The sequence below is a fragment of the Adiantum capillus-veneris genome, chromosome 23 (genome assembly GCF_014529385.1).
Source record: "Adiantum capillus-veneris isolate H3 chromosome 23, ASM1452938v2, whole genome shotgun sequence".
Classification (NCBI taxonomy): Eukaryota; Viridiplantae; Streptophyta; class Polypodiopsida; order Polypodiales; family Pteridaceae; genus Adiantum; species Adiantum capillus-veneris.
In genome coordinates this window covers 74,802,645-74,813,456 of record NC_140953.1, presented here as the reverse complement: position 1 = coordinate 74,813,456, position 10,812 = coordinate 74,802,645, and the positions used below count along the sequence as shown (strand labels likewise).

At 40.0% G+C, this 10,812-nt stretch overlaps 1 pseudogene; it reads right to left on the bottom strand.

Moving 5' to 3' along the window:
* Nucleotides 1–2,969: 2,969 nt before the first annotated feature.
* On the bottom strand, nt 2,970–3,406 carry LOC147428000 (uncharacterized; annotated as a pseudogene).
* Between the last annotated feature and the right edge of the window lie 7,406 nt (nt 3,407–10,812).

Genomic DNA, 10,812 nt, shown 5'->3' with positions numbered 1-10,812 from the left:
AGTCCAAGTGCAGGGCACCCGAGTATTAGAAAGATTTATGCTCTGGTACAACGATAGTTTTACTGGCCAGGTTTACATGGCTTTGTTCAAGATTATGTCTTGCATTGCCAAAAATGTCAGGTTAACAAAGCAGAGCCCCTGAAAGCAAGAGGACTCTTACATCCTTTGGAGATCCCCAATGGTAAGTGGGAAAGTATAACTATGGATTTTATTGTGGGTTTACCAACCCACTATACGAGGTCATGACTCAGTATGGGTGGTTGTAGACCGGTTGACTAAACTATGTAAGTTTATTCCAACCAAATCAACGATTAAGACTCCAGAATTAGCTAAGTTATTTGTGGACAACCTATATAAGTTATATGGTTTTCCAAGTAACAATGTCAGTGATCGTGATCCCTAGTTTAATAGTCATTTTTGGAGCGTTGTGTTTAAATGATTGGGTACACAACTAAACCTCAGTACAACCGATCATCCAGAAACGGATGGTCAAACTGAACGAGTTAACTAAGTGCTAGAGGATATGCTACGCGCATACATTAGCAAGAAACAGTCAGATTGGAAATAATATTTACCTATTCTCAAGTTTTCTTACAATAGTGCTAAGCATGTCACAACTGGATTTAGTCCTTGCATGCTTATGTATGGTTTTCAGCCCACGTCACCTGTTACGATGGGATTGGCAACCGAAAAACTCCAACAGGTTAAGGATTTTCTCAAAGACCACGTGGATATGCTGAAACTCGCTCGTCAGATTATCCGACAAGTGCAGGATCCGTATAAGAAGTACACTTATGAGAAACGTCGGCAAGTTACCTTTGAGGAAGGGGAGGAAGTATTTTTACGTGTGCCAGAGCATTCAAAAAGTCTGAAAACTGGGCCAACACCTAAATTATCTCCACGATATTATGGGCCTTTCAAAATACTCAAGCGAGTGGATGATCGTGCCTACAAATTATCGCTACGTACACATGCTCGTGTTCATCCGGTGTTTACTATAAGCCGTTTACATAAGCCATTACATGGGGATGACAATGCCTTTGACCAAAAGATTTTGGTCCATTTCGTTGAACCTCTTACCCTACCGCATGAACCTGAACGAATTCTCGACGATCATGATTTACGTACACATCATCATGTGCGTCGACAAGATTTAATCAAGTGGAAAGATCGACCTGAGGAAGGTGCCACTTGGGAAAACATTAGTGTTCTTAAGAAGAAGTTTCCCACTTTTGTTTTCAAGGTCTAAAACTCTTCCTTAAGGGGGAAGTAATGTCAGGACAAGGGCAAGGCCATAGAGTCTTGGACTGGACCAAGGGCCAGACTAGGCAATGTGGAAAAAGAATCCAGCTAGGGAAAAGGGGCTATAGTGGGAGGTTGGGAGGTGGATTCCAAGATCTAGTTTCCCCTAGTCTTTACAATAATTTTCATAGCTTGATTTGGCAAGCAAAGGGAATTCTTAGGGAAAATGTATTCAGGAACCTTGGTTATCCTCTAGGAGTTGATGTATCTGCAAAATAGTTGACACAATGGGGGATATAATCCAAACCAAAATGGGTTTGTGGCATTGTACTAAATGGTCAATTCATGTTAGGTGAAGGATTGGGCAGGCTATTTGGATTTCCTCTATATATTTTGTTTTCTTCCCTTTGATACTTGACCAGTTGCGAGATTTACATCAAAAAAACTGAGATTTTATGGGGATCTTCTGTTGTAGCTTGGCTCGCCTGGAAGCATTTGGCCTTGCCTATTCACTTGGGAGGATTGGGTATCCTTCATTTGCAAATGCACATGCTTGCTAGTAGGGAAACCTTACTGAAACAAATTGATGGATAATTTTGTTATGTACTTTCATGGTGTTTGGGATATGTTTGCATGGGACAAATTGTTTTGTGCTACTCATGTTCAATTGTGTGGGAATACTGCTAATATGCTGGTTAAGTCTTGAAAAAATCTATGTGCTTTGTTGATTTGGGATGGTAGAGTCAGATATACAGGTAATCCCTTAGGGTATGAGTCTTGTTGTTGGAGCTTTGGGTTTAAAAAACCACCCGCTGTTTACTTGGGAAAAAAAGCATGAGAGGGTTAAGCCCAATCAATCAAATTGTTACTCTAACAGAAATATTATTTCGTTTATGGTGGCTAAGAGAAGATTCAGACTAGGAAATGGGCTCAAAATTACTTGGGGATAGTTGTGTACACATGTCAACAATTTGAAAGTTTCTTGTTGCAATCAAGATTTAATCAAAGATTTAGAGATTGAGCATTGCCAGAGACTTCAACAACTTGATGCACCTCCCCAACCAAACGTTTCTATCTACACTTGATCCCTTAGCCTTAGATAGAGAACGGATGCAGCAAGATTTGCGAGTTCAATCTAGATCAATGTTGGTGGTTGAAGAAGCTATCTGATGTATGGTGAATTATTGTTAGCCAAAAAGAGAATGTCTGATGGAAAATGCCCCCTTGAGACAACGAAGCACATATTTTGGAACTTCCCTACAATATATGCTTGGTGGATATGTTTGTATGATACTTGTATGATGCATTGGAAGACTAAGTTTCTGAATATAGACTGCTTTATGGAACAATTCAAACGGGTTCTACACGTTTCGACTTATGTATTGCTTCTCTGAGACTTTGGGTGTTATCCTTTTTGTGAAATGCTAGAAACTCGGCTTTGTTTGATACACACCTTTCACAGTTTCCAACTGCCTTGGTCTATGATTCGAGATAGATTGTTAGAGGATTGTGTGGCACTGCCAGTTCCTCAACAGAATAACACGATGGAATTCCTCATCATGATGTAAACATGTAACAAAATGTAATATAGTACTTAAGTTAGAGAGAGAGAGAGAGAGAGAGAGAGAGAGAGAGAGAGAGTTTCACAATTATGTAGGCAAATGAAATTTTCACTCTGGACCAATAATAGCACCGATAAGAAAGAATGGGGAAAATGGAATGTCCGTTCAAGGATCAGAAAGAGGTATGTTGATGGAGCGAGTCGTCCGGCCAGTCTCTATGATCAAAGGCAGGGGTTGGCGAAGGCGACATTGACGAGGGAGAGCGGAAGAGTGCCAGCGCAGGGGTAGGTGCGTCCGTAGCGGAGGCCGGAGGAAGCGGGTTGGACTTTGACGTTGGGGAGGACAGTGCAGTGGCCGAAGGTGGGCACGTCCACCTCCATGGCGAAGCGGCTGATGATCTTCTGGTTCCAGCGCCGGTCCTGGCAGGCTGCAATGATGTTGAAGGCCTCACAGGGGCAGTTGTTCACGAGCTCCCACTCGCACAGCCCGGTCGCCACGGGAGTGTTGGTCAGCACGAGGTCGTGCAGCCTGCACTTGCGGGGCGTAGCTGCTTGCACAACGGAGGTCCCCTCTATGATATTTAGCAGCAGCGCCGCCACCATCGCCACTGCGGTAGAAAAGGAGATCAATAATATTACGACATATGATATGACTATAGCACACAGACGTGCGTTTTTGTATACTTGTAGAATAATAACGCACTCAAGCACTCACTCAATTATATCAACGCACATAATTGAGTGACAGGAAGCCATATTCTTATACCTGTGCAGAGTGCCGCTCTCCCCATTGCCATTGTTGATGATGAAGATGGGTTCTAGCCCTAAACGCTGCTCGATGTGCTCACTGCTGCTTACAGTTTTGCGGGCACTACTATTCCAGCCTTCACAGCACCCGCTTTATATACTCCCAATTACGTCCTCGTAATCCGACCTGTCAAACCTGAAAAGCCAAATCAAATACTTGTTCCTCATATGTGTGTGTTTGTGTTCCTTGGCTATTCATGTATTCACATGGCTCTACTCCACCAACGTTGAGAGTCATTGCTCCCGTGATAACTATAAAGATATGTGAACATCGATCCCCTAACCTTCTACGGGTAACCTTCCATGTGGGTATTGGTGTTCATGTTGGCTACTAATTATAGTGCCATTTATGCTAGTAAAAGGTCACATTTACAATAGGAAAAGGAAACGTCCATATTGCATGACACCTAGTTGAATTGACTTGGGGAGTAGTTCGAATGGACCTATTCCCTCTCGGACTTAGTCCTTGATACCAAGTTGATACCTTGGTGGAGCTTGTTCAGTTTCATTTTTGCCAACATTTTTAGGTGAAAACTTTGAGGGCCAAGGACTAACACATGCCTTTGTCCACCCAACCATACTCCTCCTACAGACCTCGTAGCCTACCTTCTCTTGGCCTACCTTGAGGAGACCACTTCACTTCGATGATCAATTGACTCATGTGCCAACATAGTCCTGCCCTTGTCTTTGTGGAAATATTACTCCCCCTTGAAGGAGAGTTTTTGTCCTTAGAAACATTGATCAATGAAATAACTCTCCATAAGAATATTAATGCTCTCCTCTCTAAACTTGCATCACGTCAAATGCTATCCCACGCAGTACGTACCATTACATCTGGCACTCATATGTGGAATTATGTGCTTGTAGAAAAAATCAAATTGAATGATTGCAGTCAATATTTTCTCAGGAGATCGCCCCTTTGACCAAGAGAAACCTCTACTTTCTCTACTTAGATCTCAAATTAAGAGTAAAGCCTACCTCACGTGAGATGGTCTAACTGAGCAAACTTATTTTTCTCACTACTTAACTACTAGTAGAACCTATCTTCAGAAAAACTCTTGACTAATAGTAGAACCTATCCCAGGCAAAACGCTCTAACTGAGAAAAGCCTATTTCTCTCTTTCATTAACTAATAGTACAGCGTATCTCAAGCAAAATGCTCTAAGTGAGAAAAACCTACTATTGTCTCTTCTCAGTGAATAGTAGATTATCTCTAGCAAGATGTTATAGCTGAGCAAAAGTTAGCTCTTTATCTCCTCAAAAAATTTCTTCCAAAAATTGGAGTGCTTCTTACAGATGTATATCATTCAAGCGATGGATAGGTGTTTTGGGCTTACTTATAGAAGAAAAAAAAAGGTTGGCACTCTAAGTCCTTAGGTACATTTACCTTCCACATGGAGATTCTATTCCAAAACTAGAGTTGTTCTTCATGAAAGACGGAGCATTTTGTGAACTATCTATGGTTAACATAGAGGGATCCCCACAACTTCTTAAACCTTACAATTTGATGGATGTTGTAGTGTGCCAATCATCTTTTTGACAAAAGTAGCCCTTCTAGCACTTTAAAGCATACACATGTAATCCCATGATATACTATCAAATTTGGTATCTTTGACACATCTCAACAAGAATTCAAGCATGAGAGATTTGAATAGGAGTAATAATTTGTGTGACTTGTCAAGTCAACGAATAATATACACAGGATAAGATATAGGAATAACTCGTATAATTCTTAAATAGACATGGAGTGTCTACTCCTCATCTTACCACGAAGAAATGTTCTGATAGACTCTCAAAAGAATCCACTTTTGTAACTCAACTTGTGTTCCATGTATTCTTATAGGATACCCCAAGTGTATCATGAAAGGCGAAGTATGATTTCATGTACAACTATAATAAAGATTGATCCTAAAAAACATTTACTTATTACAAATAATAGGTAGCAACATAGGGTTGCCCTATAGAATATGCAACAAAAAACCAATTTAATGGATATTTTATTAATGAAGAACCCTTTATGACCAATGGTCCTTTGATGTCCAAGTAGACATTTGTAATCATTTTGAGCATTGCAATCTTTCCTATTGCAAGAGCAAAACTCTCACTCTTGTACGGGGGAGATTTTACATAGTGACTTGTGTCTATAATCTTCTACTCTCTTCTCCTCTTCTCTCTCACAACGATATGTGTGCCACTCCAATTTGGAGGTTCATATAGCACGCTTGGTCTTTCTCTGTCTCTCTTACTCTCTAATCATTAATCTTGATGAGCAACATATACAAAAACTTATGGAGGTATGCTTGTATAATTCTTATATGAGTGATGATATTTTATGGATTTTAGGGTCACCGCGTATTTGTTGTGTTATAGTTGTATCAGACCAATGGCTGTGTTGTTCGTGATGTGCATAATTAAGGATGAAGAGCTCAATCAAGGAAAATAAACAATATAGAACAACTAATTCTTCTTTCTCTTCTATATGGGTTTCCTTTTTCTTGCTTGCTACTATGACCTATACGTAGAGTAAAAATAGTGGAAGAATTTCATAATAGTAGCAGATCTCAGGGATGCTATTAGAATAATAAATATCTATAGATGCTTGATTGATCAATGGGGAACATTCATTATTGTACTTGTAATAGTTTGATGAGGCGATGGGTTGGCTTTGATTGATGTTTGGTCTAACTACCACTTTTTTTCACTCATGAAAATGTTGATGGGTTTTTGCTCTTTAGCTTCTATAGTCTTTCAGGATCAACATGGTTTCTCTATTGCTTTTATGGTCATGATGGTTTCTTTGCCACGATGTTACTTTGCATAGACAAAATATTGTAATTATGGTACCATGGGATTTCTAATCTTTTAGATAAAAAAACCTTGGTAAACGGGATGGTGAGAGAAGTTCGATAGGTTCTTTGATCACCTTACTAATGTCTTAATCAAGTTTACCTTTGAACAAAATGTTCTTTTGTGTATAAGTAGTATCTTAGTAAAACAACATACACATCCTAAACACAGACACTTCTTAGGCAAATGGGTTGGTGGGGATATTGGCTTTAAACTATTGTGTTGTTTATGGTCGTTCATAGGCCCATTGTCGGTGGTAAATCCCTTTTCTTTGATACGTGCTAGTTGGTATGGACACTAGCCTCAGATAAGGGTTCATATTCATAGCCTTCTGAGTCATTTGACTTGATTGGTTGGAGTAGATAAGAGCTACTCATCAGACTTCCTCTTGCTAGAATTTGTATCCAATATGGAATTTTCATGTTCACATAAATACTTTGAAGATATTGCATACTTTTCTCAAATGGATCACAATGCCTTTAAATTTCTACTAGAGTATAATGTTCACAGAGACATCATCGGTCAATATCAAGACTATCAAGCATGATTGTGCTTGTCTTTCTTCTTTAATTTTAATATAACAACTTGATTGGCTTCACACTTGAATTTTTTACCCTCATGGACTTGATGAGGTAGTAGGCGCATACTCAATGGGTCTATGGTTTCAACATTGAGTATGATATCAGGGTAAGGGTGGATGCACATACATACACACACTCAATCTCTCTCTCTCTCTCTCTCTCTCTCTCTCTCTCTCTCTCTCACACACACACACACACACACACACACACACACACACACACACACCTCGTGGGGTTCACCATTCAGTATCACCCTATATAACATGCATTTGCGGGGTATTAGAAAAACCCCTCTTTTCACATGTCTGAATGAATAAAATGACCCCTTATTTTAGGGTTCAAAATTGAATATTCAACCCCCTTATTTTAATGTATCTCTATTAAATTGCCTAAATATTTTTATTTTTAAAACCCCTCCTTTTGAACTCAGGTTATAAACTAACATGATTGCATACTGCATCCCCTAAGGCACACACACATACACACATTTTGTTTGCTTACTCTCAAGTGATTTCTATTGGATCTATATATGGCTCACTCTACTCAACTTGGTCTCACCTATATATTTGTATCGTGTCCTCAATATGAATCAGTCTTTGAGAGCCTACATGGTGTGTCTCTCTCTCTCTCTCTCTCTCTCTCTCTCTCTCTCTCTCTCATCTCAACATGGTATCACAGCGGTAATGATCACGCGCCGATTCACATTATGGTGACAAAATAGTATGTGTATGTGATTCACATGTAAGATTTAGAATTGCTACAAATTTTATTTTTAAGGATTGATTCTTGTTAACTATGGTTGTTTTGTGTTAATAAGAATACGATTAGTACTTTGTGTGGTGTTTATTGATAATCAATATGGTGAATCATTGATTACGTTTTCTTGTTGATTTGTCTTTTGACACCCTGCCCTTTGTCTCAATTTTTGAGGGTCTTCTACTCAAAATTTAGAGAAACGGAAAATGCGCAATGAAGCACAGCTAAATGACACTTTTCATCCTAACCTTGTTCGTCTCCTCGAGCTCTTTGATTTGAGTTATGGGTTTGCGTCAATCGGAGTTTACAGCAAAAAGTTTTGTTGTTTTTATTGCAATTGAGCTTCACGCAGCTTTCTTCCTCGTGCGTCTTCATGAAGCGTCTGCGATCATTTTTGTAATTTTGGCATCGACGTTTTTGAGCAATCTTAGCTTTTTGTTGCTTATATTGTGGCCGTCAATCTTGCATCTCACGTCACTCTATTTTGAGGACTCTTTTATTAATAACGTCTCTTTTTCCCTGTTTTTTGGGTGACGTCCCTCAGATCTTTGACGTTTATTGAGCATCCTTCTTGCGTTTTATCATTGACAGAACACAGTCATCATATTTCTCTTTTTCTCAATTGCAGCCTTCACCATATATGGTGTACAGATTCTGCGATATTATCTTTTACGTTTTCTCACAACTAGATATTGCTATGACTATTCGTGTCAACGGCTTTCCTTGTTTTGTTCCTCTTTTCCAAGGCCAAGGATTTCCAGGCTGGAAAGCAAAGATGTTGCTAATTCTTGAAGGCGATGAACTCTCTGATGTTGTCCTTCGAAATCGTATTTGTCCGCCTCAGCCTGTTCATACGGATCATGAAATTGTGATTATCACTGAAGGACCTATATTGGAAGATTGGAATGTTGCGTATACCGATTGGCAACAATATGATAAAGAAGCATGTCGGTATATTATTTCTGCTCTTACTGATTCCTTTTGCTTCATATGTATGGACTGCCTACTTTCCATGACATATGGAAGTACCTTATTACAAACTTTCAGAAGAAATTTGTTACAAAAATACTTTATTTAAGAGGGTTGCATAACAACTTACAATATGAAGTTAGTACTGTGATGATGAGATACATTGAGTCTTTCAAATCTATTTTTAATCAACTTGGTGCTGTCGATGATCCTGTTTCACAAAAACAACTGATTACACTTCTTCTTGATATGGTGAAGGACTCTTCTTATGATAGCATTTTTACTATTCTATCTAATAAAGATGGTCTCGATTTTGACCAAGCCTGCATGTCTTTAATTGAATGCTCTCAACGTCAAGAATGACGTAATGTTGGTCATGATACAACTATGATTTCACAAGAGGATACTGAGTCACAACAAATCGAATGTGCTTTCAATGCTCGAAGGCGTCCATTTCAAAGAGGAAACCGCAGAGGTGACTGTCGCGGCAATATTTTCTCTCGTCTCAAATTTTCTAATAAGAAATGTTCTTACTACAACAGATGAAGAACACAATATTAACACTAAACAACCACGTTTATCTAGAGACTCTTCTTCTTCTTCTTGTGAATATTGTGGACGATCTGATCATCCCACTCATATGTCCTATAAGAGTCGATTTGACACAGATCGTAATAGAGCATATGCTATTAAATATCGAAACAATATTGTACCAGAAACAAGCTGCATCCTATGTTCAGTTGCTCCAAACAGAATATTTTATGTACATAATGGATCTTATCATGTACTTGATTTGGGGTTAAAAGATGACAATATTATTTTCTCCCATGCTGAGAATGCTAATATTGGTGAATGTATGTCATACTCAAATTTTTATTCTCTTGTAGCTGCTTTAGATTTGAATCTGGGGAAGTCTCTGTTGATAGACGTATCTGTAGAGATAATTGTCAAGACAATGGCAAGGCCAGAGAGTCTTGGACTGGGCCAAGGGCCGGACTAGGCAATGTGGAAAGGGAATCCAGCTAGGTCAAAGGGGCTATAGTGGGAGGTTGGGAGGTGGATTCTAGGCTCTAGTCTCCCCTAGTCTTTACACTGGTATCAAGAGCAAGGTTATTCTAGGCAAGAGGGATGGGTCGTGGACCACTGCTTTTGGTTAAGCATGCACATGCAAAGAGAGAAGGAGGCGGGCATGGCCACTTGCTAAGCAAAAAAATAAAAGACCCTCAAGGGCATATGCAGGCAACCTTGGTGGGGAGAACACCACAGAGGTTGACCATGACGAAAGCGGGCACGTTTTAGCCGGATGGGGTCGTGGTGGCCTGCTGAGGCATACCCGACAGAGGGCCGAGCCCCCCCGAGCAACATCGAGCAAGATACCTCTCTCTCCCAATCATTATCGTTGCCAACAGAGCACTGCAGTCAAGCTTTTTTCCACACTACAGGCGCCCAAAACGCCTAGGATTATTGGACAACAAAATGTTTTTGAAGCTTAAGGGTGGGTACCCACAGTAGGGTTCTTCCCCTTTGCTCGTGAGCGGTTGGGATTGTTTCCTAGACACCATACATTCTTGGTAACTTCATGAGAATGCAGAAAAACAACTATTTGCTTTGAAACCTACCGCCAACTGCGTCAAATCTCATTGGTGCCCTTGAACAGGTGAATTTACAGTTCACTAAAGCTTGGACTACCAACAAACTTTCCGGTCGCTTCAAGCTTGGAGCACGAACGCAATTAGCACAGCTAATTACCGGTGACGGTACATTCTACGTCTACGGGATTCTTTCTCGATAATTATCGGTTGCGGTACATCCTACATCTATGGGACACCTTCTCGACTCCAGGTATTTTTCCTTCTATTCCTTCCACTGCACAGTGTTGCCATGGATTCAGATATTAATATGACTTTTAATTTCGAGCATCAAAACACCTGATCTTGTCCATGATGGCTCGCGGTTGGATGCTCTCACGGAGAGTGCCCGCGACGCTACGGTAGGTGACGACGCATATGAACTACTTGATATTCAAGAATTTCGTGCACTTCAGACACG